The 26,504-nt window shown below is 43.9% G+C and overlaps 2 pseudogenes; both read right to left on the reverse strand.

Moving 5' to 3' along the window:
- Positions 1-1,441: 1,441 nt before the first annotated feature.
- LOC123465266 lies at positions 1,442-4,328 on the reverse strand (annotated as a pseudogene).
- A 7,281-nt stretch (positions 4,329-11,609) lies between these two features.
- On the reverse strand, positions 11,610-12,737 carry LOC123465263 (annotated as a pseudogene).
- Positions 12,738-26,504: the final 13,767 nt, after the last annotated feature.

Below are 26,504 nucleotides of genomic sequence, written 5' to 3' on the forward strand. Positions count from 1 at the left end.
AAAAGTCTTGTACACTGATGTTAGATGGCTTCTTTTCTTCCTGTTGGTTTTGAGACTTCTTTGCATCATCTTTCTATATATTTCTTATTTGAAATGTGTGACTTTCAAATATTTTCCCTTTTAGCTTGTATTTTCTATTTGGGCTTCCCTGATAGCTCATTTGGTAAAGAATCTGCCTGCAATGCAGGAGACCTCGTTTGATTCCTGGGTTGGGAAGATTCGCGGGAGAAGGGATAGGCTACCCACTCCAATATTCTTGGGCTTCCCTTGTGACTCAGCTGGTAAAGAATCTCCCTGAAATGAGGGAGACCTGGGTTCGATACCTGGGTTGGGAAGATCCTCTGGAGAAGGGCAAGATTACCCACTCCAGTATTCTGGCCTGTAGAATTCCATGGACTGTAGAGTCCATGGGGTCACAAAGAGTCAGACACAACTGAGCGACTTTCACCTTCATTTTATATTTGTGAAGACAATTAGGACAACTGACTCCTCCTTTAGAGACCTTTCAAAAACATTTTGCCGACTTTATCTTAATGATAAAATTTTAGATGTAGGAGTTTATTAGGACTCTATGAATATTCAAAACAAAAATAGATTGAAAATAAGTACAGATCAGTGCAGATACAGGTATTATTAACAACGTCTCTTGAAATCATTTTTATCTTTGGGCTACTATTTCAAGTAATGATGAAGGGGTCATACTTGTCATGAACCAAGTTATAAGAAAAGTTCAAGGCCTGCAGTTTAACAATGCTTTTACATGTCAGAATTATACAACAAAAATTGATTATAAAATGAAATATTATTTAAAATGTAAGGGATTTGTCTAACAACTGCTTTAAGATCATCAAATTCCTAGCTGTGGAATATCATAATTATGAAAGCCACACTTACAGAAGCATGCAATTCTTTTCTGTGAAATATCAAGATCATTCCAGGGCCTTTCTTACTATTCTTCCCATTGACATTGTGGATATATTAAATTCTTGCAAAATGCTTATGAAATGTGTCTATATTCACAGCTATCTACATCCACAGAAGTTCAGAAACTGGATGAAGTTGGGTTGAATGCATGCACAGAAAAGAAACGCACACGTCCCTTGGAACACCCAAAATGTCAGTCATAACACACACATTAAAGTATTAAAAACTGATATTATTCAGCTGCTAAAAAGAATGAAGTGATGTAATTTGCAGCAACATGGATGGACTTAGAGATTGTCATACTGAGTGAAGTCAGACATAGAGAAATACGCACGGTATCATTTACATGCAGAAATTTAAAAAAAGATATGACGAACACACTGCTATACTTAAAATGGATGTTGAATGAAGACCTACCTACTGCACAGGGTGCTGCTCAATATTATGTAACAATGTAAATGGGGAGAGAGTTTGAAACAGAAAAGGTACATGTATATGTATAGTTGAATCACTTGCTTTACACATGACATTTGGTGAATTTAGGGAACAGCACTATTCCCACGACGTTGTGATTCCTGCTTTCCTAAATTTCAGAAACAAAACTGCTATCATCATCTTTATCATCACTATTATAATCCTCATCCTAGATTACATTACAGACTATATATAAAAGTATATAAACATACTAAACATTTAATTAGAAGGTATATGTGCATATAGACACTATGAATAAAATGCCTAAATAACTAAACCTCGTACTGCCTAGATATTAAAGGAAGCAAATAGACTGAGACGTGAACTATGCCTAGCTTCACCATGGGAGCTAACATTGCCTTAACACATGTGGACAATTATAACTAAAACAACAAAAGAGCATACTGTCCAAAGCACTGCCAGCAGACGTAATCTCTAAATGAGTTGCTGAGTGTGTGTGTGTGTGTGTGTGTGTGTGCGCGCGCGCGCACGCGCTCAGTCGCTCGGTCGTTTTTGAGACCGCCTGGACTGTAGCCCACCAGGCTCCTCTGTTCATGGAATTTCACAGGCAAGTAGACTGGAGTGAATTGCCATTTCCTGTTCCAGGGCATCTTCCTGACCCAGGGATCGAACTCATGTCTCTTGCATCTCCTGCATTGGCAGGCAGATTCTTTATCACCATGCCATCTGAATGGAATTGGGAGGATACCTGTTAATGATTCTATTGACAGATGCTCATTTTCCTTGTGAATATCAGTTCAAAGGTTTAAAAATTATATCACTTATAGAAGGTTAAAACTATGGAGGATTAGGCAAGGCACACTAATGTAAACGCAATTGTGGAAACTTTGTGCCATTCTGAAAAGAACTAACATTTTCTTTACATTAAAAATGCATATATTTTATTTTTAAAATATGAATTAGCATTGGGGTAGTTTGGAAGGCAGTGATGAAATAATTCTAAGCAGATTATTTTGGGGTCAAAATTGTTGCATAGTATATAGAAATATATACAAAGTAAAAGTGTTGAGACAAACAGGGAGATTCTTCTATAACATGCAGTTAGGAAAAGTACTCAGTACACGAAAGATTTTCTTTTGCTATGATTATTGAAGTAATTCCTCATGAGGGTACAGTGGGCTAAATAAACATACTCCTAGTGTTTATTGATTCTTTGAAGTTTTAGACTTTGCCAGGAGTCTGACATAGGGCAGGGTAATATGCATTTGTTCATTCACTTGTTCAATTCCTCCTTCAAATGGTCATTACTTAACTGCTACTGGTCAGTTTCCATGCAATTGAACCAAAAAATGCCAACAATAGTAGAAAAATAGAAGCTGTGATTTAGGTAAGGAATCTTGCATGTTTTAAGGTATATTTAAGCCAAAAGTCTTAAGAGCTTGAATTCTATTTTGTTTTTTTCATAAAGTATGTCATGAACATTGTTGGTTATTCACAATACAGGATTATTTAGGTATGAAATATTGAAGACAATTTTACTAATTATCCCACCAGGCACCTGTGTCTGTGGGGATTCTCCAGGCAAGAATACTGGAGTGGGTAGCCATTCTCCCCCCAGGGATCTTCCCAACCCAGAGATCAAACCCAGGTTTCCTGCATTGCAGGCAGATTCTTTACCAGCTGAGCCACCAGGGAAGCCCAAAAATATTTAAGCACAGTCAACTGTGGGTTATTTTAAAGTACCTAAAAGTATCTTATAAGCTAGAAATAGTTAAGTTTTTAGGGGAAAATATAGATATTTAAAATCTTTCTCTGATAACTGTGTGACAAACAGCTAAAACATTTAAAATACTCATCACTATATTATGTTTTCAGTCACACAGTGGAGTCCAATTCTTTGTGACCCCCATGGACTGCAGCAGCCAGGCCTCCCTGTCCATCACCAACTCCCAGAGTCTGCTCAAACTCATGTCCATTGAGATGGTTATGCCATCCAACCATCCCGTCTTCTGTCATCCCATCTGCTCCTGCCTTCAATCCATACTTTAAGTAACAACTTTCTCAATGCTGCAATCACATCCTTGTTCTGAAGGCTGTCTATCATGGGATTGAACATCCGAGTCACTATGGTATAGAACAGAGAGAGAGTCTGTCAGTTCCTGCAGAATGTCTGGATTTGGCCCTTAAGTAGGTAATGGTAGCAGAGCCAAAGAATAAAAGCACAACCAACAGGTGAGAAGAATACGTGGAGAGGCTTTGGCTCTTCTGGCTGTTGGCAACCTTAAAATAGTGCAGACATTTTACTGTAAGAGGCAAGTATTAATATAAAAGGCACTGCAGCAACCAGCAGAACTGCTACACAGACTGAGAGCGCATGTGCAAAAGTGTCTCTGCAGGCCAGCTTCAGAATGGGGAATCACAGAAGTGGTTAATCTCGTTCGAATGACAGAAGTGCAGAGAGAAGATCTGGCACATTTGCCCTGTCTGCACTGGGATTCCACTGACCCGGAGCCCACAGCCAGCTGGAGGCACACCTTTGGGGTCATGACCAGGGGACAGTGCAGAGGGCCACAGATGGCCACGCAGCAGTCACAGGCCATCACCGCCAGGAGGAAGCACTCAGTGGCTCAGAGGATAAGGAAGAAGCACGTTTGGGCAGCACAGTCCAGCACAGAAATGCTTCTGTCCTGAGTCCAAAGGTTCACCAGAATCCTAGGGAGAGTGACGGACACGGAACAGATTTCCAAGGAGGAAAAGTTTGCCAGGAAGAAATACATGGGTTTCTGCAGAGTTGGGTCAAGCCTAGTTAGTATTATTATGAGACTATTTCCAGTTAAGATAATGATGTAAATGATGGAGAACACCCCAAATAATAGCCCTTGAAGGTTTGGAAGGTCAGAAAACCCCAGGAGAACAAGTTGTATCACTGCAGATACGTTGTCTTCTGCTTCCATCTCTTCATATCTCATCTGTGGAATGATACAATCAGAAATACCATTTTTCACTTTTTGACTTTTGTTTCCTTACTATAAACAAGATGCTATGTCCTCTTATTTTCCCAGTTCCCTATAAAAACAAAACCTATTACTTATAAGACCTGTGGAAGTGTAGTGAATATATTTTTCATTAATATTAAATATATTTTTAAGAAAATAAATCTCTTCATCTCTTTTATCTATCATGGGTTATCATATATTTTTTATATCAAAGCTCATATGTTTATAATGTAAGTATGTGTCTTCAATTAAACAATAAAAAATGTAAAATATGAATTTGTATTCAGTTCTATCAGTCATTTCCCTATTCTGGCTGCTCTGTTTTGCTCCTCACCTCTCAATTCTGTTTTTAATCATTATCAATGTGAAAGTAATTTGGTTGCACAATTAAACTATTTGTAAGCCATCTGAAAGAGAAATACCAAACCACCTGACCTGCCTCTTGAGAAACCTATATGCAGGTCAGGAAGCAACAGTTAGAACTGGACATGGAACAACAGACTGGTTCCAAATAGGAAAGGAGTACATCAAGGCTGTATATTGTCACCCTGCTTATTTAACTTCTATGCAGAGCATCATGAGAAACGCTGGGCTGGAAGAACACAAGCTGGAATCAAGATTGCCGGGAGAAATATCAATAACCTCAGATATACCACCCTTATGGCAGAAAGTGAAGAGGAACTAAAACCTCTTGATGAAGGTGCAAGAGGAGAGTGAAAAAATTGGCTTAAAGCTCAACATTCAGAAAACTAAGACCATGACATCTGGTCCCATCACTTCATGGGAATAGATGGGGAAACGTGTCAGGTTTATTTCAGGGGGCTCCAAAATCACTGCAGATGGTTGAAGCCAGGAAATTAAAAGATGCTACTCCGCGAAGGAAAGTTATGATCAACCTGGATAGCATATTGAAAAACAGAGATATTACTTTGCCAACAAAGGTCCGTCCAGTCTAAGCTACGGTTTTTCCAGTGGTCATGTATGGATGTGAGAGTTGGACTGTGAAGAAAGCTGAGTGACGAAGAAGTGATGCTTTTGAACTGTAGTGTTGGAAAAGACTCTTGAGAGTCCCTTGGACTGCAAGGAGGTCCAACCAGTCTATCCTAAAGGAGATCAGTCCTGGGTGTTCATGGAAGGACTGATGCTAAAGCTGAAACTCCAATACTTTGGCCACCTCATGCAAAGAGTTGACTCATTGGAAAAGACCCTGATGCTGGGAGGGATTGGGGCAGGAGAAGAAGGGGATGTACAGAGGATGAGATGGCTGGATGGCATCACTGACTCGATGGACATGAGTTTGAGTGAACCCTGGGACTTGATGATGGACAGGAAGGCCTGGCGTGCTGCTATTCATGGGGTCACAAAGAGTTGGACATGACTGACGACTGAACTGAACTGAAGCCATCTAAGAAATTTTTAGGGGTAACTACAGTTAATCTTTTAAATTTCTTTATTTTTTATTGAATTATAATAGCTTTACAGAATTTTGTTGGTTTCTGCCAAACATTGACATGTAGTTAATTTTGAAATTGATAGTTTACCTGCTGCTCTTACTTTGGAAATTTGCATATTTAGGCCATTTTATCTGAAAACAAAATTGACATGTGACCAATAGTATTATGATGATAATATAATAATGTTTAAAATGATGCATTTCAATGTAGGGTCTATAAATAAAGCAGTCATAATTTATATTCAGATTTTTCAGTCAGAAGAAAAGGAACTAAACTCATCTTCCTTTCCAGGAACTCTAGAGGTAAGAGGCATGTTCATCTATCACTTCTGTTCAAGCAAGTAATTCTAACAAGAATGTTCACTCCTCACACACTTATTTTAAGAGACATCAGCCCAACTCACCTCTGAAACCTTCCTAAATTACCCCGTTCCTCTATAATTGCTATTGTTCTGCCAACCATTTAATACATTCATTCTTTCTTTTTGTTATGTGTATGTCTGTTAGTTCAGGCATGAGATGTATTGAGCTGCGATTGCCCATCATTATGTTATACTTTTCTTATTGCTATAATTAGATTATAAATTTATTTGGATATTCTATACATTTTTTGTACAAGCTTAGCATATCTCTTCCATAAAACTTGATACATTAACTGCTTGAATAATTAAAAGTGAATCAATTTGATTCTTAATTTTTTAGAATAGTCCTCAAGGTGTAAGCAAAGGTTCCTACCCCAGATTCAGAACTTCTCTCCCCATCTCTCCTGCTAGAGTTTAACCATGCCTTCAGTGGTGTGTGCGTAGGAGAGTTGCTGTTATTCAGTGGCTAAGTCCATCTCTTTGCAACCCATGAACTGCAGCACAGCAGGCTTCCCTGTCCTTCATCATCTCCCTGAATTTTCTCAAACTCACATCCATTGAGTCAGTGATGCCATCCAGCCATCTCATCCTCTGTCGCCCCTTTCTCCTCTTGCACTCAATCATTCCCAGCATCAGGGTCTTTTCCAATGAGTTGTATCTTTGCATCAGATGGCCAAAGTATTGGAGCTTCAGCTTCAGCATCAGTCCTTCCAATGAATATTCAGAGTTAATTCCTCTAGAATTGACTAGTTTGACATCCTTGCTGTCCCAGGAACTCTCAAGAGTCTGTGTTAGAAATTATACTCTTTCTACTCACTCTTTCACAGTAGCAAATTACTTCATCATTTTCAGTATGTTGTATGTAACTTGCATACTATATGTTAGTTAATTTGAAAGCCAGTAAATCCCTGCAAAGGAAACACACCTATATCCATATTCTAAAATGATAATAAGTGAGGACAGTGGTCAAGTTTCAGCTACAAAAATGTAGAGATACACGAGGCAAAAACAATAGTCCAAACAAGATTTGAGAATCCTGAGGAATACTGTAACTTAGAAAAGGCAAGTTAAGTAGAAATTTCTTTTACCATCTACACTATTCCAGACTATATACATACTAAGGAACTGAAGGTATTTGAACCTTGCCTCATTATTATACGTCACTTCAGTCGTATTCTCCCAAAGAAAATGCTATTTTAAGAAATATAAAAATGCTATAACTGTGTGGTTAAAAATGATCAGAAACAAGTGGCTGATAGGTGATGTTACTAAGAAATGGTTTCATCTGTATAAGTCTAGACAACCATGAATATTTTTTACTACCTCATCCTGACAGTTTAACCATGTTTTATTCACCTGTTTAATTCAATGTAGATAATAGTACTGGGACACTGATTAAAGTTGTCTTGTGGAATGAATCGCACTTTTTGTTTCAACTAGCTTGTATCATCCACCTACATTTGATGAGCTAACCATTGCTTTCAGAAACTGTCATCTGCTTTATTCTTTTTATCGTATCTGCTCTTTATGTAAGGTCTTCTCACAATTCTTATTGTTCCCCTCTCTCAATTATTCCTACTGTTCAAGCAGAGTAATGCATTTGAAATGCATACAGAAATAAAATATTGCCAGAAAAAGAAAGAACAACAGAACTTGATAGCAAGACTGTAGTGAAATCTTGTTTTGCCTCAATTTTTATTTGTCAAATGGAACCACATTTTATGACTGTTAAGTGGAATTATCAGTGTAAAGCCATGATTTGAAAGTAAGAAATATTATAATTTTTCAAATTCTATCAAATTGGACTTATCTTCAAAACTCTAAGTGTTAGTTGTTCAGTCATGTCCGACTATTTTGCCATCCCATGGACCGTAACCTGCCAGGCTCCTCTGTCCAAGGGTTTCCCAGGCAAGAATACTGGAGTGGGTTGCCATTTGCATTCACAGGGATCTTCCTGACCCAGGGATTGAACCCGGGTCTCCTGCACTGCCGGCAGACTCTGTGCCATCTGAGTCACTAGGGACCACACTTCTGAACTCTATCTCACCAATAATTTCCCTCAAATTATGCCACACATGTTCTGGGTTCTGTGACTTCTAGAAACTATTGGGTCCTTCTATTATACTATTCAGAAAGAAAAACAAATAGCTAATTCAGCTATATGTAGCAACTTTCTTTTACTTAAATTATTCATTTTTTAATATTTCCACTAAAATAATGATTTTGTTTGCTGTGGGGGTTATGATATTAAGTGTAGGTGGTATGTCATAATTCATTTATTACAACTGACAGCAAGTTTATAAAATCAAATTGAAGACAGGAAATAAAATCTAAAATTGATGAATGAAGTACAGAAACCTTTCTTTTAAGGAGAATTCTCCAAAGACAAAAAGAAAACATGCCAATATATTTTTAATACTTTCAAATTCATTTACCACAGAACTTAATTTTAACAATCAAACGATTCCCTTGGTGTTAGTAGGATGCAAACTCATTATAATAAAGTCCATTCTCTTATCTTACTCCTTAGTAATATACAATTACAATTTTAAGAGCTTGAATACATACAAACTGTTTGAAAGAGGTATAACACATAGTAATCAATTAATAAATACTCACAGTTAAGATGATAATGATGATGATGAAGATGTCAGTAATCTAGTATATTGGACCATTGTGTTACAAAATACTTTGTAATTTCTCATTTGATAATATAATGATGAGAACAAGAAAAGTAAAAAGCTGTGTGAATCAGGGTTTGAAGTCAAACAACAACAATTACATGCAACAATTTCTTTCTTAAATTTTCCAAAGTAAGTTTTGTCTTTCTGATGCTAATTATCTACAGATATATTAAAAAAATAATTTGCAATTGGAAAAAAATGGTTCATGCTTACCTGTTTAAATTGATATCAAATATAATGCTTACCTTTACAGATAGAGTGAAAAGACAGAGAGAAAATGAGAGTTTTTCCCTCATAGTTAGATAATTCAGATTTATTTAAAACAGAGGTTAATTGGCATCTAATATATGTTATATTGTTTTACCATGTAGAGTTCTTTAAATAGGAAATATTTACTCCTGGGATCAGCTCCTTCCCCAGGTTACCTCCTAATTGAACTAAACTATTCTCCCTGACACTCAAGGACTTTATTACAACAACCAAAATCATATCTGCTCATACCACTCCTCAAAATTCTCTACCTCTCTTATGGTATTTTGTGATCATTAAGAAATATACACAATGTAAAATCAGAAGTTTATGATTACATATTACTTGTGATATGAAATAAAGATGTTCTTAAAAAGGATGCAATTATACAATGTTTCAAATTGAAGATAATTTTCTGAAGTAGGAAAAAATTCAGAAGTAGGAAATCCAGGGATGTTGGGGGTGGTTATGCCATCTTCAGCATGAATCTCATCTACACAATCACAGAGTAGCCAGGTCTGCCTCTTAACTTCCCAGACTACAGAAAGGGAGCTGGTGATCAGGGGAATCAATCACTAATTCCTTTTTTGATGTACAAGCTGGAAACAGCATGCAGTTTCCAGAAATAGTCCCTCATCTCAACTTTAGTTGCAAGATCACTCCAAGTAGGAAGAGAGGATGGAAATATTTCTAGCTGTCCTGCCATGTGACTGGCTAAGAATCCTTATTTCTATCATTAATTGCCTTCGCTTGGAACAACCTGAAATTCTAAGTAGTTACTGTATAGACTTCCCAGTAAAGGATGTTCTCAGATTAGGTCGGGCTAGTCAAGGCTATGGTTTTTCCTGTGGTCATGTATGGATGTGAGAGTTGGAGCATGAACAAAGCTGAGCACCGAAGAATTGATGCTTTTGAACTGTGGTGTTGGAGAAGACTCTTGAGAGTCCCTTGGACTGCAAGGAGATCCAACCAGTCCATTCTAAAGGAGATCAGTCCTAGGTGAAGGACTGATGCTAAAGCTGAAACTCCAGTACTTTGGCCACTTCATGCGAAGAGTTGACTCATTGGAAAAGACTCTGATGCTGGGAGGGATTGGGGGCAAGAGAAGGGGACGACAAAGGATGAGATGGCTGGATGGCATCGCGGACTCGATGGACGTGAGTCTGAGTGAACTCCGGGAGTTGGTGATGGACAGGGAGGCCTGGCGTGCTGCAATTCATGGGGTCACAAAGAGTCGGACACGACTGAGCGACTGAGCTGAGCTGAACTGATGCCAAAACTATTACTGCTGCTAAAGAAACAATGTGTCAATGTCCCTTGTGAAAAAGCATTCTTCAACATATAACAACATCCAACCAAAATGAACCCAGACAGGAATATGCATGTTTTCTGTCTCATTAAACATACATTTTTGGTGGTATATATTTTGAAGCCATTGTTTTAACATAACAGAGAATCTAATCTCACTAAATGACTCACAAAGTCATATACTGGGTAGCCCTATCAGGTGGCCAGAGGTGAAGAAACGCTGCTACCCAGAAAGCAGGTATAATTTAAAATTCTGTAAAAACAAGATACAAGAAATAATGTTTGGTCTTTACTTCAAGAGATTAATGGAGCCCCAGATGGCAATCTTTGGCTAATTTTTCAAAAAAGTATAGATAAAGTCCAGTGTTTTTATGAACCATATCATAAATTTCTTTCCTGTCAATTTAAAATATATTACCTGGTAATGGGTAGAAAACAAAAAAACAAATGTCAAGAAATAATTTCTAGGGGCTGCCTCATGTGAATTAAAAGTTTGGGAAGACAAGGCTTAGAGAAATAAAAGGAATAAATATAAACATCACAAGGAATTTTGTAATGGTATAATCCTGCCCTTGTTAATAAACACTGAGTTCACAATGATATACATGTTTACTGAGTTTCATTTGAATATTACTGAAGGTTTAGCTCTGACTTAGAACTCAGTGCATGAAAGCCTTTCTTTTGGTATTCTGATTGGAGTAATTCCACATGAGGGTAAAGTGGGTTAAATAGCTATGCTCCCAATGTTTAGTGGTTCTCTGAAATCTCTAGATTTTTTGACACCAGTCTGAGGTAAGCCATAGCAGTGTTTATTTCTCTATTCATCCATTCAATCCCTCTGTCACATATTATTTAAGTGCTACTGAGCAGTTACTGTGCCACAGAATCAAGGAAAGCCAACAAGTACAGGTGTGGATAAGTAAGCAATTATGTAGGTAAATAATCTTGCATATCTGCAGTATATTTGAGCCAAAAATCTTAGCAGACTGAATTCTGTTGTTGTTGTTGTTCACTGGCTAAGTCATGTCTGACTCTTTGTGATCCATGGATTGCAGCATGCCCAGCTACCCTGTCCTTCACCATCTCCCAGAGTTTGCTCAAACACATGTCCATTGAGTCAGTGATGCCATCCAACCATCTCATCCTCTGAAACGATGCACCTAACACTTTTATTCATAAACAGGATTATTTTTAGACAGAGTATTGAAGATAGATTAATTTGCCTGTTATATATATAAGCACAATAAATTTTGGTTTATTATTTAAAAGTATCTAAAAGTGCATCATAAGCTAGAAGTAGTTAACTTCTTAATAGAAGAATGTAGAGATTTATAATGATTCTCTGATAAGTACATGCAAGTAGATAAAGCGTTGATAATTAAACTCATCATGCTATATTTTAAGTAATAATTTTCTCAGTGCTGCAATCATATCCTTGTTCCAAAGACCTGTATATCATGGGATTGAACATCGGAGTCACTATGGAGTAGAACAGAGAGAGGAGTCTGTCAGTTCCTGCAGAATGACTGGATTTGGGCCTTAAGTATGCAATGGTAGCAGGTCCAAAGAATAAAAGCACAACCAACAGGTGAGATGTGGAGAAGGCTTTGGCTCTTCCTCTGGCTGTTGGCGACCTCAGAATAGTGGAAATGATTTTGCTGTAAGAGGCAAGGATCAACATAAAAGTACAGCAACAAACAACAGAGTTACTGCATAGACTGAGAGCTCATGTGCAAAAGTGTTTCTGCAGGCCAGCTTCAGAATAGGGGGATGTCACAGAAGTGGTTAATCTCGTTCAAATGACAGAAATGCAGAGAGAAGATCTGGCACATTTGCCCTGTCTGCACTGGGATTCCACTGACCCGGAGCCCACAGCCAGCTGGAGGCACACCTTTGGAGTCATGACCAGGGGACAGTGCAGAGGGCCACAGATGGCCACGCAGCGGTCATAGGCCATCACCACCAGGAGGAAGCACTCAGTGGCTCCGAGGATAAGGAAGAAGCTCATTTGGGCAGCACAGTCCAGCACAGAAATGCTTCTGTCCTGAGTCCAAAGGTTCACCAGAATCCTAGGGAGAGTGATGGACACGGAACAGATTTCCAAAGAGGAAAAGTTTGCCAGGAAAAAATAAATGGGTTTGTGCAGTGCAGGGTCAAGTCTAGTTAGTATTATTATGAGACCATTTCCAGTTAAGATAATGATGTAAATGATGGAGAACACCCCAAATAATAGCCCTTGAAGGTTTGGAAGGTCAGAAAACCCCAGGAGTACAAATTCCATCACTTTGGATAGGTTGTCTTCTGCTTCCGTATCTTCATATTTCATCTGTGGGAATGATCCAATCAGAGGTACTATTATTTCACTTTCATTAGCTCTTGTTTTCTTATTTATAAAACAGGATGTTGCAACTTTCTATTTTTCAATTTCCTATAAAAACCAAACCTATAACACCAGGTGCTCTAAATGTGTGATAAAGTGTGTTTTTCATCATTATTAAATCTATCTGTAAATTAAAAAAAACTTTAATCTTTCTTTTTCTGCTGTATACAATAGTTATTTAGTTCTGAAGATAAGTGATTGTAATTTTACTATTCGTCTCAACACTCAAAAATACAAATTCTAAATTTAAGTTCCTTTGTGAAATAACTTGATATGTGCATTTGATGTGTTATTCTTTTCACCTCTCCATTCTGTTTTTCATTATCAATTCAAAATTAATCTTTTTTGCTCTTTTAAATGTCTTAAGCGATATAAAATAGTTTTAGGGATACATATAGTTAATTTTTAAAAATGAGATTTTTTTCAGTTGTATTTCCAATGTCTTTTTAACTTTGACATATTTAACTTCTGCATATTTAGCTATTTTATTATAAAACAAAATTCATCAGCTAACCACTCAAGATTTTTTGAATGGTATTTAATTTTTAAAACTGTGTATTTCAATATAGTGTCTGCAAATTCAGCATTCATAATTTTTATTCACAGTTTTCTGCTCAAAGACAAAGAATTCTAAGCTGGTCTTCCTGTCCAGGAACTCTCATAACGGTGAGAGGCATGTTCATTTAGCATTTATATTCATTAAAGCATTCAAACTAGAATGTTCACCTGTTACACACTTATTGTAAGAAATACATCCATCACAATAGCTATCTCAGAGCCTCCTAAATTACAAAGGACTTCAATAATTGAAACAATTCTGCTGAATACCTTTAATTAATTAATTGTTGTGGGGTTTTTTGCCCCATGTGAGTGTTAGTTCATGCATGTGAAAGCCTTGGGTTGAGATTGTCCATCTTTCTTTGCTATATCTAGATTTTAAGCTTTTGATCATCAGTGTATCTTTGTATGTAATGTGTAATATATTTCTTCCACAAAAAGTGATTTACTAACTTCTTGAATTAATAATTAAACTTTCTGGCAAGCTGCAGTTACAAGGCATCAGGAGAAAAGGCTCAGCTTTGTCAACAATCTGTTAGATATCTGGGCCTAATCATATCAGAAGGGACTAGGGCCATAGGCCCCGAGAGAATTAAACCTATGCTGCTGCTGCTAAGTCGCTTCAGTCGTGTCCGACTCTGTGCGACCCCATAGGCGGCAGCCCACCAGGCTCCCCCGTCCCTGGGATTCTCCAGGCAAGAGCACTGGAGTGGGTTGCCATTTCCTTCTCCAATGCATGAAAGTGGAAAGTGAAAGTGAAGTCGCTCAGTCGTATCTGACTCTTAGCGACCCCATGGACTGCAGCCCACCAGTCTGTGGGAGTTTCCAGGCAAGAGTACTGGAGTGGGGTACCATTGCCTTCTCCGATAACCTATACACGCTAGTAAAATAATGCTCAAAATTCTCCAAGCCAGGCTTCAGCAATACGTGAACCGTGAACTTCCAGATGTTCAAGCTGGTTTTAGAAAAGGCAGAGGAACCAGAGATCAAATTGCCAACATCCGCTGGATCATGGAAAAAGCAAGAGAGTTCCAGAAAAACATCTATTTCTGCTTTATTGACTATGCCAAAGCCTTTGGGTGTGTGGATCACAATAAACTGTGGAAAATTCTGAAAGAGATGGGAATACCAGACCACCTGACCTGCCTCTTGAGAAATCTGTATGCAGGTCAGGAAGCAACAGTTAGAACTGGACATGGAACAATAGACTGGTTCAAAATAGGAAAAGGAGTATGTCAAGGCTGTATATTGTCACCCTGCTTATTTAACTTCTATGCAGAGTACATCATGAGAAATGCTGGGCTGGAAGAAGCACAAGCTGGAATCAAGATTGCCGGGAGAAATATCAATAACCTCAGATATGCAGATGACACCACCCTTTATGGCAGAAAGTGAAGAGGAACTAAAGAGCCTCTTGATGAAAGTGAAAGAGCAGAGTGAAAAAGTTGGCTTAAAGCTCAACATTCAGAAAACGAAGATCATGGCATCTCGTCCCATCACTTCATGGCAAATAGATGGGGAACCAGTGGAAACAGTGTCAGACTTTATTTTGGGGGGCTCCAAAATTACTGCAGATGGTGACTGCAGCCAGGAAATTAAAAGATGCTTACTCCTTGGAAGGAAAGTTAAAACCAACCTAGACAGCATATTGAAAAGCAGAGACATTATTTTGCCAACAAAAGTCCGTCTAGTCAAGGCTATGGTTTTTCCTGTGGTCATGTATGGATGTGAGAGTTGGACTGTGAAGAAAGCTGAGCGCCGAAGAATTGATGCTTTTGAACTGTGGTGTTGGAGAAGACTCTGGGAGTCCCTTGGACTGCAAGGAGATCCAACCAGTCCATTCTAAAGGAGATCAGTCCTGGGTGTTCATTGGAAGGACTGATGTTGAAACTGAAACTCCAATACTTTGGCCACCTGATGCGAAGAGTTGACTCATTGGAAAAGACCTTGATGCTGGGAGGGATTTGGGGCAGGAGGAGAAGGAGACGACAGAGGATGAGATGGTTGGATGTCATCACCAACTTGATGGACATGAGTTTGAGTAAACTCCGGGAGTTGGTGATGGATTGGGAGGCCTGGAGTGCTGCGATTCATGGGATCGCAAAGAGTTGGACAAGACTGAGCGACTGAACTGGAACTGGAACTGGAACTGAAATCATCCCCTACCTATGACTTTAAGACAATTGAGAGGATTTGGGGGAATCACAGGCTACAGTCACATTGGGATTCCGGGTTATGGGGAACTTGCCCGGCCTTTATATAAACTTATAGCTGAAACTCAGCAGGCCCAAACCGACAAACTGGTTTGGTCTCCAGATACTCAAAAGGCTTTTAAGGTTCTTCAGACTGCTCTCCTGCAAGCTCCAGCTCTGAGCTTGCCCACAGGGTCAGAATTTAATTTGTTTGCAACTGAAAGAAAAGGTGTGGCCTTGGGAGTTTTGACACAACCCCGAGGGCCTCACCAGCAACCTATTGCTTATCTAAGCAGAGAATTAGATGTAATTTCATGTGAGTGGCCCCACTGCCTAAGAGTAATTGGGGCAGCAGCTTTATGAGCACCTGAAGCTTTAAAAATAATTAATGGATGAAACCTTACTGTCCTGACTTCTCATGATGTGAGTGGAATCTTAAATCCTAAGGTTAATATTTGGATGACAGACAGTAGACTTCTTAAACATCAGTCATTGTTGTTAGAAGGACCAGTAACTAAGCTTAAAGTCTGTAGTAATTTAAATCCTGCCACTTTCCTTCCTGAGAAGGAAAATGAAACACCTGATCACGATTGTTCCCAGTTCCTAACTTTAAACTATGCAGCTTGGGAAGATCTAATGGATACCCCATTAGACAATCCTGACATGGAAATATTTACTGGTGGCAGTTCTTTTGTTCGGGATGGAAAGCATAAAGCAGGTTACGCCGTGGTGACTGCTGAACAGGTTTCCCCTCTTCATCAGTGGAAGGCTTCCCATGGTGGACATCTCCACTTCAAGGAAAAGACTTTCTCCAAGTCTGAGAATACCTTCAACAACAATCATATGGGATGCCTCTTCTTCAACTGATGACATCTAACAATCCTAAGATGGACTGATGTAACTATGGACATAATATGACTTTTAATTTTGATTTTAACTTGTTTTAATGATTATTTTGCCTTACATCTGTAACTGTGTAATTGGATTTCTTTCTAGTCGCATGAAGGCTTTTAAGTTACAGATGGTTGTCCAAGCTCCTACTAGCGCCACAGCCTCCTCCAGCAATCACTTGGGGCCCCTGGATCAGAGACCCTCAATATGAGGGTTAGGAGAATACGTTGCCTTAACAATTTAGGGACCACACCCCTAAATAGCAGGAAGTAGTTATGGAACGAAAACGACGCCCCTTTCCCTTGGCAACATAATTCTCCTATAAGAAAAGGGGGGAATGAGACAGTCACTTCCTAGGCAGGTTGATAAGAAGTCTAGGGGTCCCCAAGGAGAGAGGGGTCTGGAATTTTCAAGGAGGAAGAAAGGACAAACTTTTTTTGTCCCTCTACATTCCTTAGGATTATATAACAATAATGTATCCTGCCTGAGGACAGTCTCTGGAAAAAACCTTCTGGCTAATCCTGTTATCTTAAGGTGTAATTATTGGAGTTAGTGAGGTCTTTACAACCTCCAGACATTCTTTTGATTCACTGTAATAACTAATTAGAGAGTATATAACTCCATTTCTAACACTAGCAAGGGGGTACTCTTTCTACCCCCTTCTGATGCCTATGTCAGAAGCTTTCTCTATCTCCTTTATACTTTAATAAAACTTTATACACAAAAGCTCTAAGCAATCAAGCCTCGTCTCTGGCCCCAGATTGAATTCTTCTCCTCTGGAGGCCAAGAATCCCGGTGTCTTTGTGTGGTTCAGCAACAACCTTTCATGGGAAGGGTCTCACCCAAGAGATTGTAGACATATGACCCCAGATACATGGTCAGTGAGATGGGGTCACCCTGGAGACTGTGAATATGTTACCTCAGGTGCAGGTTCTTGGAGGGGTTTACCCTGGAGACTATGGTCATGAGAACCCAGGGGCAGGGTCTATAAGGTTAAGTCACCTCAAGACTGTGGTCCTGATACCCCAGACCAGGGTCAGTGAGATTGGGTCACTCTGGAAAATGTGGACGTGTGATCCCAAGTATACAATCTGGGGAAGACTGTCACCCTGGAGACTGTGGACATGTGATACCAGGTGCAGGGTCTGGCAGGGATGTGTCACAATGGAGACCAGGGACGTATGACCCCAGGTGCAGGGTCTGGGAGAGGTGTCACCCTGGATACTGTAGACTTGTGAACTGAGGTGCAGGGTCTGGATGGGGTCACATATGAGACTGGATATGTGAACCCAGGTGCAGTGTTAGGGAGTTGTCACCCTGGAGACTGGATACGTGACCCCGGGTACAGTGTTTGGGAAGGGTGTCACCCTGGAGACTATTCAAGTGTAACTCCAGGTGCAGGCTGTGTGAGAGGGGTCACCTTGGAGACTGGACGTGTGACCCCAAGTACATGGTCTGGGAGGGAAATCACACTGGAGAGTGTGGACATGTGACATCAGGGACAGGGTCTGGGAGGAGGGGTCACCCTGGGGGCTCTGGACCTGTGAGCCCAGGTGCTGGGTCATGGAAGGGGCTCACCCTGGGAGACATGGATGTGTGTCACCAGGTACTGGGTCTGGGAGAATGCACATGGTAGAGACTGGATATGTGACCCCCAAATACAGTGCCTGGGAGAGGTCACCCTTGGGACTGAAGACATGTGATCTCAGATACAGGTTCGGGGAGGGTGTCACCCTGGAAACTGTGGACATGTAACACAAGGGTAGGGTCTGGGAGGGGAGCTCACAATGGGAACTGTGGCCATGTCATCCCAGGTGCTCAGACTGATGTGGCAGTGTCACCGTGAAGTCTGTGGTCTGTATCCACAGGTACGGGTCTGGAGGGGGGTCACCCTGGAGACTGGAAATGTGACCAGAGGTTCAAAGTCTGGGAGTGGTGGTCACCCTGGAGACTGTGGACATGTGACCAGAGGTAAAAGTTCTGGTGAGGTGGGGTCACCATGGAGAATGTGGAAGTGTGACCCCAGGTGTAGGGTCTAGGAGAGGCAGTTACCCTGGAAGCTGGAAATGTGACCCCAGGTACAGTGTCTGGGTGAGGTGTCACCAAGGAGACTGTGGACATTTGACCCCAGCTGCTTGTATTTCAAAGGGGTCACCCTTTAGCCTGTGGATGCGTGACCCCAGGTGAAAGGTATGGGAGTAGGGGTCACCCTGGACTCTGGCCGTCTAACACCAGGTGCAGGGTCTGGGGAGAGGGCTTTCTGTGGAGACTGTGGATACATGACCCCAAGTGCAGGTTCTGTGAGGTGTTTTCTCCCTGGGGAAAGTGGACGGGTGACCCAAAATGCAGTGTCTGGGGTAGAGGCTGACCCTGGAGCCTGTGGATGTGTAAAGCCAGGTGAAGTGTCTGGGAGAGGGTTCATCCTGGAGACTAAGGACATGTGCCCCTATGAATAGGGTCTATGAAGGGGTTCACCAGGGAAGCTGTGGCCATGTGACACCAGGTAAAGGATCTGATGTGGGGTATGAACGTGGAGACTGTGGTCATATAACCCCCTGTGCAGGGGGAAAGGAGGTCACCCTGGAAACTGTGCGTGTGTGATCCCAGGTGCATGGTCTGGGAGGGGTTCATCATGGAGACTATGGACGTGAAATTCCAGGTATAGGGTCTGGGAGGTGGGGTTACCATGAAGATTGTGTGCAGGTGTTTCTGGTTACTGGATCTGGGTGGTGGAGTCACCCTGAGGACTATGGACGTGTGACTCAAAGTGCAGGGTCTGGGGAGGGGCTTTCCCTGCATACTGTGGATTGTGATCCCAGATGCAGGATCTGGGACGTGGGGTCACTCTGGAGATTGTAGACATGTTACATCAGGTGAATGGTCTGGGAGGGGGTTACCCTGGAGACTGGACATGTTACCCTAAGTACAGGGACTGGGAGGTGGTGTCACGCAGGACGCTGTGGTCATGAGACCTCAGGTACAAAGTCTGGATTTTAGCTCATACTAGAGACTGTGGACATGTGATCCCATGTATATGGTCTGGGAGGGAGTCACCCTGGATACCACAGGAATTTGACCCCAGGTACAGGGTCAAGAAGAGGTTACTCTGGAAACTGTTTATGTGTGACCCCACATGCAGTTTCTGGGAGGTGGAGTCACACTTCAGACTGTAGACATGTGACCCTGGCCCAGGGTGTGGGAGGGGGTCACCCTGGATCTTGTGGACATGGGACCTTAGGTGCAAGGTCTGGGAAGTGTTGTCACTCTGGGGATTGTAGACATGTTACTCCAGGTGTATGATCTGGGAGAGGTTCACCCTGGAGACTGTGGATGGGCAACCCTAGGTGCAGGGACTGGGAGGAAATGTCACACTGGGCACTGTGGTCATGTGACCCCAGGTACATAGTCTGGAGGTGGTCTCATCCTGGAGACTGTTTACGTGTGACCCCAGGTGCAGGCTCTGGGAGGTGGGTCACCCTTTAGACTCTAGACAGGTGACCCCAGGTACAGGGTCTGGGAGGTGGGGTTACCCTGGGGACAATGGACATGTGACCCAACGTCCCAGGTCTGGGAAGGGGGTCACGCCAAGGAGGCTCTGGGAGGGTGTCACCCTGATGAATGTGGACTTGTGAACCTGGTAAGGTGTAGTCACACTGAAGACTGTGGACATGTGAACCCAAGTGTGGGGTGTGGGTGCTGTCAACAAGGAGAATTTTGACATGTGACCCCAGGTACAGGTACTTTGAAGCAGTCAACATGTGGATGTGTGAACCCAGGGCAAGGGTCTGGGAGAGGGGGTCACCCTTGAGACTGGACATGCGACCCAGGTGCAGGGTCTTGAGGCGGGTTCACCTTGGCAACTGTGGATATGTGACCCCAGGTTCAGGGTCTTGGAGGACATTCACTCTGCAGAATGTGGACATGTGATCCCATGTATGGTCTGCAAAGGTGTTCACCAGGGAGACTGTGGACATGTACACCAGGTGCTTGGATGTGGGCTGTGGTCACCCTGGAGACTGAATATGTGACCCAGTTTCAGTGTCTGGGGTGTTTGTCACCCTGGAAACCTTTGACCTCAGGTACAGGGTCTGGGGGTGCTGTCACCCTGGGGACTGTGGACATATGAGAGCAGGTGCAGGGTCTGAGTGATGGGGTCACCCTATGGACTGTGGACATGTGATCCCACATGTAGGGTCTGGAAAGGGGCCTCTGTAGAGACTGTGGATGTCGTACCCTAGGTGCAGGGTCTGGGAGGAGGTCACCATGAACACTGTGGATGTGTGACCCCAGCTACTGGGTCTTGGGGGCAGGGTCACCCTGGAGACTGTGGACATGTGACCCCAGGTACAGCGTATGGGAAGTTGGGTCAACATGGGTAATGTGGACATTTGACCCAAAGTGTAGGGTCTGGGGAGAGGGCTAACCCTGAAGACTGGATGTGTGATTCCCGGTGCATGGTCTGGGAGGGTGTAACCTTGGAGACTGTGGATGTGTGACTCCACATATAGGGTATAGGAGATGGGGTCACACTTTAAACTGTAGACATGTGACCCCGGTCCAGAGTCACCCTGGAGATTGTGGACATAGGATCCCAGGTGCAGGGTCTGGGAGGTGGCTCACCCTGGAGACTGTGACATCAGATGCCAGGTACATTGGGAGTTGGATCACCCTGGAGACTGTGGACATGTTACCCCAGGTGCAGGGTCTTGAAAGGGGGTCACCCTGGAGACTGTGGACATGTGACCCCAGGTACAGTTTCTGGGAGAGTGTCACCCTAGACTCTGGACATGTGACCCCAAGTGCAGGATTTGGGAACGGGTTCACCCTGGTGACTGGACATATGTCACCAGGTGCAGGTTATGGGCAGGAGGGACACCCTGGATATTGTCGAAGTGTGACACCAGGCACAGGGTCTGGGCATTCCCTCACAGCTCAAAAGCTTCCCCCATAGCTCAGTCGGTAAAGAATCTACCTGCAATGCAGGAGACCCAGGTTCGATTCCTGGGTCAAGAGGATTTCCTGGAGAAGGAAATGGCAACCCACTCCAGTATTCTTCCCTGGAGAATCCCATGGGTAGAGGAACATCGCAGGCTACAGTCCATGGAGTCACAAGAGTTGGACATGACTTAGCGGACTAACCACCAACACTAAGGACTGTTAAGGGGTAAGAGGTTAGTAAATAGAAAATAAATAGACAGGGTCTGGGAGAGGGGGTCACCATGGAGACTGTGTACGTGTGATCCCAGGTACAGTGTCTGAAAAGGGGGTCACCCTGGTGACTATGGACATGTGACCCCAGGTACAGGGTCTGGGAAGAGGGTCACCCTGACCCCAGGTACTGGGTAGGTGGTGTGAGGTCCCTGTGGAGACTGTGGACATGTGACGCCAGGTGTAGGGTCTGGGAAGGGTTCACCTTGGAGACTGTGGACAAGTGACACAATGTGTAAGGTTGGGTGTGGGGATTACCCTGGAAACTGGAAATGTAACTCCAGGTACATGGTCTGGTAGGTGGGGTAACCATGGAGACTGTGAACTTGTGACAACATATCTATGGTCTGAGAGTGGTTAACCCTGAGACTATGTACATGTGACCACAGGTGTAGGCTTGTGAGGGAGTGTAAGAGTGTGTGAGGGTGTGAGAGGGAATGTAAGAGTGTTCAATGGTGTGCAAGGGAGTGTAAGAGTATGCAAGATGTGCGAGGGAGTGTAAGACCATGCAAGGGTGTGCGAGGGAGAGTAAGAGTGTGTAAGGTCATGTGAGAGAGTGTAAGTGTGTGCAAGGGTGTATGATGGAGTGAAAGTGTGTGAGGGTGTGTGAGGGAGTTGCAGAGTGTATGAGAGAATGTAATAGTGTGCAAGGGTGAGTGAGGGTGTGTACGAGTGTGTGAGGGAGTGTAAGAATGTGTGAAGGTTTGCAATGGAATGTAAGAGTTGAGGGTGTGCAGGAAAGTGTAAGAGCATGCAAGGGAGTGTAAGAGTGTGCAAGGGTGTGCAAAGGAGTGTAAGTGTGTCAGGTTGTGCTACAGAGTGTAAGAGCATGCAAGGGAGTATAAGAGCATGCGAGGGTGTCTGATGGAGTGTAAGGGTGAGGGAGGGTGTGCAAGGAAGTGTAAGAGCATGTGAGGTTGTGTGAGGGAGTATAAAAGCATGATAGTTTAAGTGTGCAAGGTTGTGGTAAAGGGTGTAAGAGCATGTGAGGGATTGTAAGAGTGTGTGTGTGTGTGTGCAAGGAAGTGTAAGAGCATGCAAGGGAGTGTAAGAGTGTGTGATGGTGTGCAAGGGAGTGTAAGAAGGTGTGCAAAGGAATGTAACAGCATGCAAGGTAGTGAAAGAGTGTGCAAGGGTGTGTGATGAAGTGTAAGGGTGTGCGAGGGTGGGCAAGGAAACGTCAGAGCATGTGAGTGAGTGTTAAGAGTGTGCAGAGATGAGCAAGGGAATGTAAGAGTGTATGGGCATGCAAAGGAGTGTAGGAGGGTGTGAGGCAGTGTCGTAGCATGCAAGAGAGTGTAAGAGTGTGGGATGGTGTGCGAGGGGGTGGAAGAGCGTGTGAGGGAGTGTAACAGTGTGTGAGGGTCTGCAAGGGAGTATAAGAGTGTGTGAGGGTGTGTGAGGGAGTGTAAGAGTGTGAGGGGGCATGCCAGGGAGTGTAAGAGTGTGAGAGGGCATGCCAGGGAGTGTAAGAGTGTGCAAGGGAGTCTAAGAATCTGCGAGGGTGTGCAAGGGAGCATGAGTGTGTGAGGGTGTTGTGAGGGAGTGTAAGAGTGTGCTAGGGTGTGAGATGGAATGTAAGAGTGTGAGATGGTGTTCCAGGGAGTTTAAGAGAGATCCCAGGTTCAAGGTAGGTTGGGAGTGACCCTGGAACTAGTGGTCATTTCAGGGATTGTAAGAACATGGGAGGAAGTATAAGAATGTGTGAGGATGTGCAAGAAGTGTAAGACTGAGCAAAGTAATGTAAGTGTGTGAGGGTGTGCAATGGAGTATAAGAGTGTGTGAAGGCATGCCAGGGAGTATAAGAGTGTGCAAGGGTATACAAGGTAGTTTACGACTGTGACAGTGTGTGAGGGAATGTAAGGGTGGGTGAGGAAGTGTATGACTGCAAAGGTGTGTGAGGAGTATAACAGTGTGTGAGGTAGTGGGAGGGAGTGTAATAGTGTGCAAGGTGTGCAAGGGCATGTGAGGACATGCAAGGACATAGAGGGAGTTGAGAGCATGCGAGGCAAGGCAGTGTAAGTGTGTGAGGGTTTGCAATGAAGTATAAGAGTGTGTGAGGGCATGCAAGGGAGTGTAAGAGGGTACAAAGGTGTGCGAAAGTGTATGAGGACGTGAGGTGTGAGAGAGTGTGCGAGGATGTGTGAGTGTGTGATGGTGTGCAAGGGCAGGCGAGGTCATTTGAGGATGTGTGAGGACGTGTGAGAGCATACAAGGATGTGTGAGGGTTGCAAAGCTGGGCAACAGCGTGTGAGGGTGTGCACGAACACGCAAGGACATGGAAGGGCGTGTGTGGCCATGCGAGTGTGTGTGAGGGCATCTGAGCATGTGCAAAGGCATGTGAGAGCGTGCACGGATGTGTGAGAGTGTGCGAGGATGTGCGAGGGCATGTGAGGGCATGCAATAGCATGAGAAGGCATGCAAGGGTATGTGAGGACATGCGATGGTGTGTGAAAGCAGGCAAGGGCATAAGAGAATGTGCGAGGATGTGCAAGAGTGTGCAAAGATGTGCAAGGGCATGTGAGGACATGCAATGGCATGTGAGGACATGCAAGAACATAGAGGGAGTGCAAGAGCATGCGAGGCACTGCGAGAGCCTGCAAGGGCATGTTAAGCCATGTGAGGGTGTGCGAGGGTGTGTGAAGGTGTGTGAATACATGTGAGGTCGAGCAAGAGTGTGCAAGGGCATGCAAGGCCGTGTGATGATGCGCAAGAGCAGGCAAGGGCAGGCGAGGCCGTGTTAGGGAGTGTGAAGACATGCGAGGTCATGTGAGAGTGTGCAAGGACTGCAAGCATGTGCAAGTGCATGCAAGAGCATGTGAGGGCCTGCGAGAGTGTGGGAGGGCATGTGAAGGCACGTGAGACAGTGCAAGTGGGTGTGATGGTACGTGAGACAGTGCAAGGGGATGTGAGAGTATGCAAGAGTGTGTGAGGGCATGCAAAGAATTGCGAGAGTGTACGAGGACATTCGAGGGAGGGTGAGGCCATGTGAGAGCATGTGAGGCCATGCAAGCATGTGTGAAAGGGTGCAAGGTCATGCAAGGAGAAGCAAGGGCACGTTAGGGCTTGTGAGGATGTGTGAGGACATTTGTGGGTATGTGAGGCTGTGTGAGGGTATGCAAGTGTATGCAAGGATATGTGAGGGAGTGCGAGGCCATGTGAGAGCACGTGAGGGCATGTGAGCATGTGTGAGAGGGTGCCAGGGGATGCAAGGGCACGCAAGGGCATGCTAGGGTGTGCAAGTGCATGTGAGGGTGTGACAGAGTGTGTGATGACACACGACAGCATTCATGATGGTATGTGAATATGTGCGAGGGGATGTGAGAGCATGCAAGAGTGTGGGAGGGTGTGCAAAGAATTGCGAGAGTGTATGAGGACATTCGTGTGAGAGTGTGTGAGAGTATGTGAGGGAATATGAGAGCATGTGAAGACATGCAAGCGCATGCAAGAGGGTGCAAGGACATGAAAGGGGATGTGAGTGCATGTGAGGGACTGCTAGGGCGTTCGAGTGCATGTGAAGGTGTGGCATTGCGTGTGATGATGCATGAGAGCATGCGAGGGTGTGTGAGGGTGTTTGAGGGCATGTGAGGGCTTGCAAGAGTGTGTGAGGACATTTGAGAGTGTGTGAGAGTGCATGAGGGCTTGAGAGCTTATGTGAGGATGTGCAAGGGCATGCAGGAGTGTGTGCAGGCATGTGAGGCCATTTGAGGTCATGCAAGTGCATGCCAGGATGTACAAGATTACATGAGCATGGGCGAGAGTGTGGTAGGGCCTGCGAGGGTGTGTGAGGGCATGCGTGGTCGTGTGAGGGCTTGGGAGTACTTTTATGGCTGTGTGAGAGTGTGTGAGTGCATGCAAGAGCATTTGAGGGTGAACAAGGGTGTGTGAGGACATGCGAGAATGTTGGAGGGCGTGTGAGGCCTTGTGAGGCCTTGCGAGAGCATGGGAGGGCATGCAAGGATTTGTGATGCCATGTGAGGACATGAGAGGGCATGCGAGTGTGTGCAAGGATGTGCAAGGCCGTGCAAGAGTGGGTGAGCACATGCGAGGGTGTGGAAGAGCATGCAAGGCTGTGCAAGAGTGTACAAGGGCTTGCAGTGGCATGCGAGGGTGTACAAGGATGTGCGAGTGTGTGTGAGGCCATGGGAGAGTGTGCGAGGGTATGCGAGGATGCGTGAGAATCTGAGAGGGCATGCAAGGACGTGCAAGAATCTGTGAGGGCATGCGAGAGCATGCCATGATGTGCGAGAGCGTATGAGGACATGTGAGGGTGTGCGAGGCCGTGCGAGGCTGTGCAAGAGTGTGTGACGGCTTGCAGTGGCATGCAAGGGTGTACAAGAATGTGCGAGTGCGTGCAAGGCCATGGGAGAGTGCGCGAGGACATGTGAGAATCTGTGAGGGCGTGCAAGGGCGTGCAAGAGCGTGCCATGATGTGCGAGAGCGTATGAGGACATGTGAGGGTGTGCGAGGCCGTGCGAGGCTGTGCAAGAGTGTGTGACGGCTTGCAGTGGCATGCAAGGGTGTACAAGAATGTGCGAGTGCGTGCAAGGCCATGGGAGAGTGCGCGAGGACATGTGAGAATCTGTGAGGGCGTGCAAGGGCGTGCAAGAGCGTGCCATGATGTGCGAGAGCGTACAAGGACATGTGAGGGTGTGCGAGGCTGTACAAGGGTGTGAGGGGCATGCAGGATTTGCGAGAGTGTGGACATTAAAGGACATTCAAGTGCGTGCAAGGCCATGTGAGAGCATGCGAGGACATGCAAGAACGTGTGACTGCCTGCTCGGGCGTGCATGGGCATGTGAGGGCGTGTGAGGGCATGCAAAGATGAGCGAGAGCATGTGAGGATGTACATGAATATGTGAGC

This window comes from Bubalus bubalis, chromosome 21 (genome assembly GCF_019923935.1).
Source record: "Bubalus bubalis isolate 160015118507 breed Murrah chromosome 21, NDDB_SH_1, whole genome shotgun sequence".
Classification (NCBI taxonomy): Eukaryota; Metazoa; Chordata; class Mammalia; order Artiodactyla; family Bovidae; genus Bubalus; species Bubalus bubalis.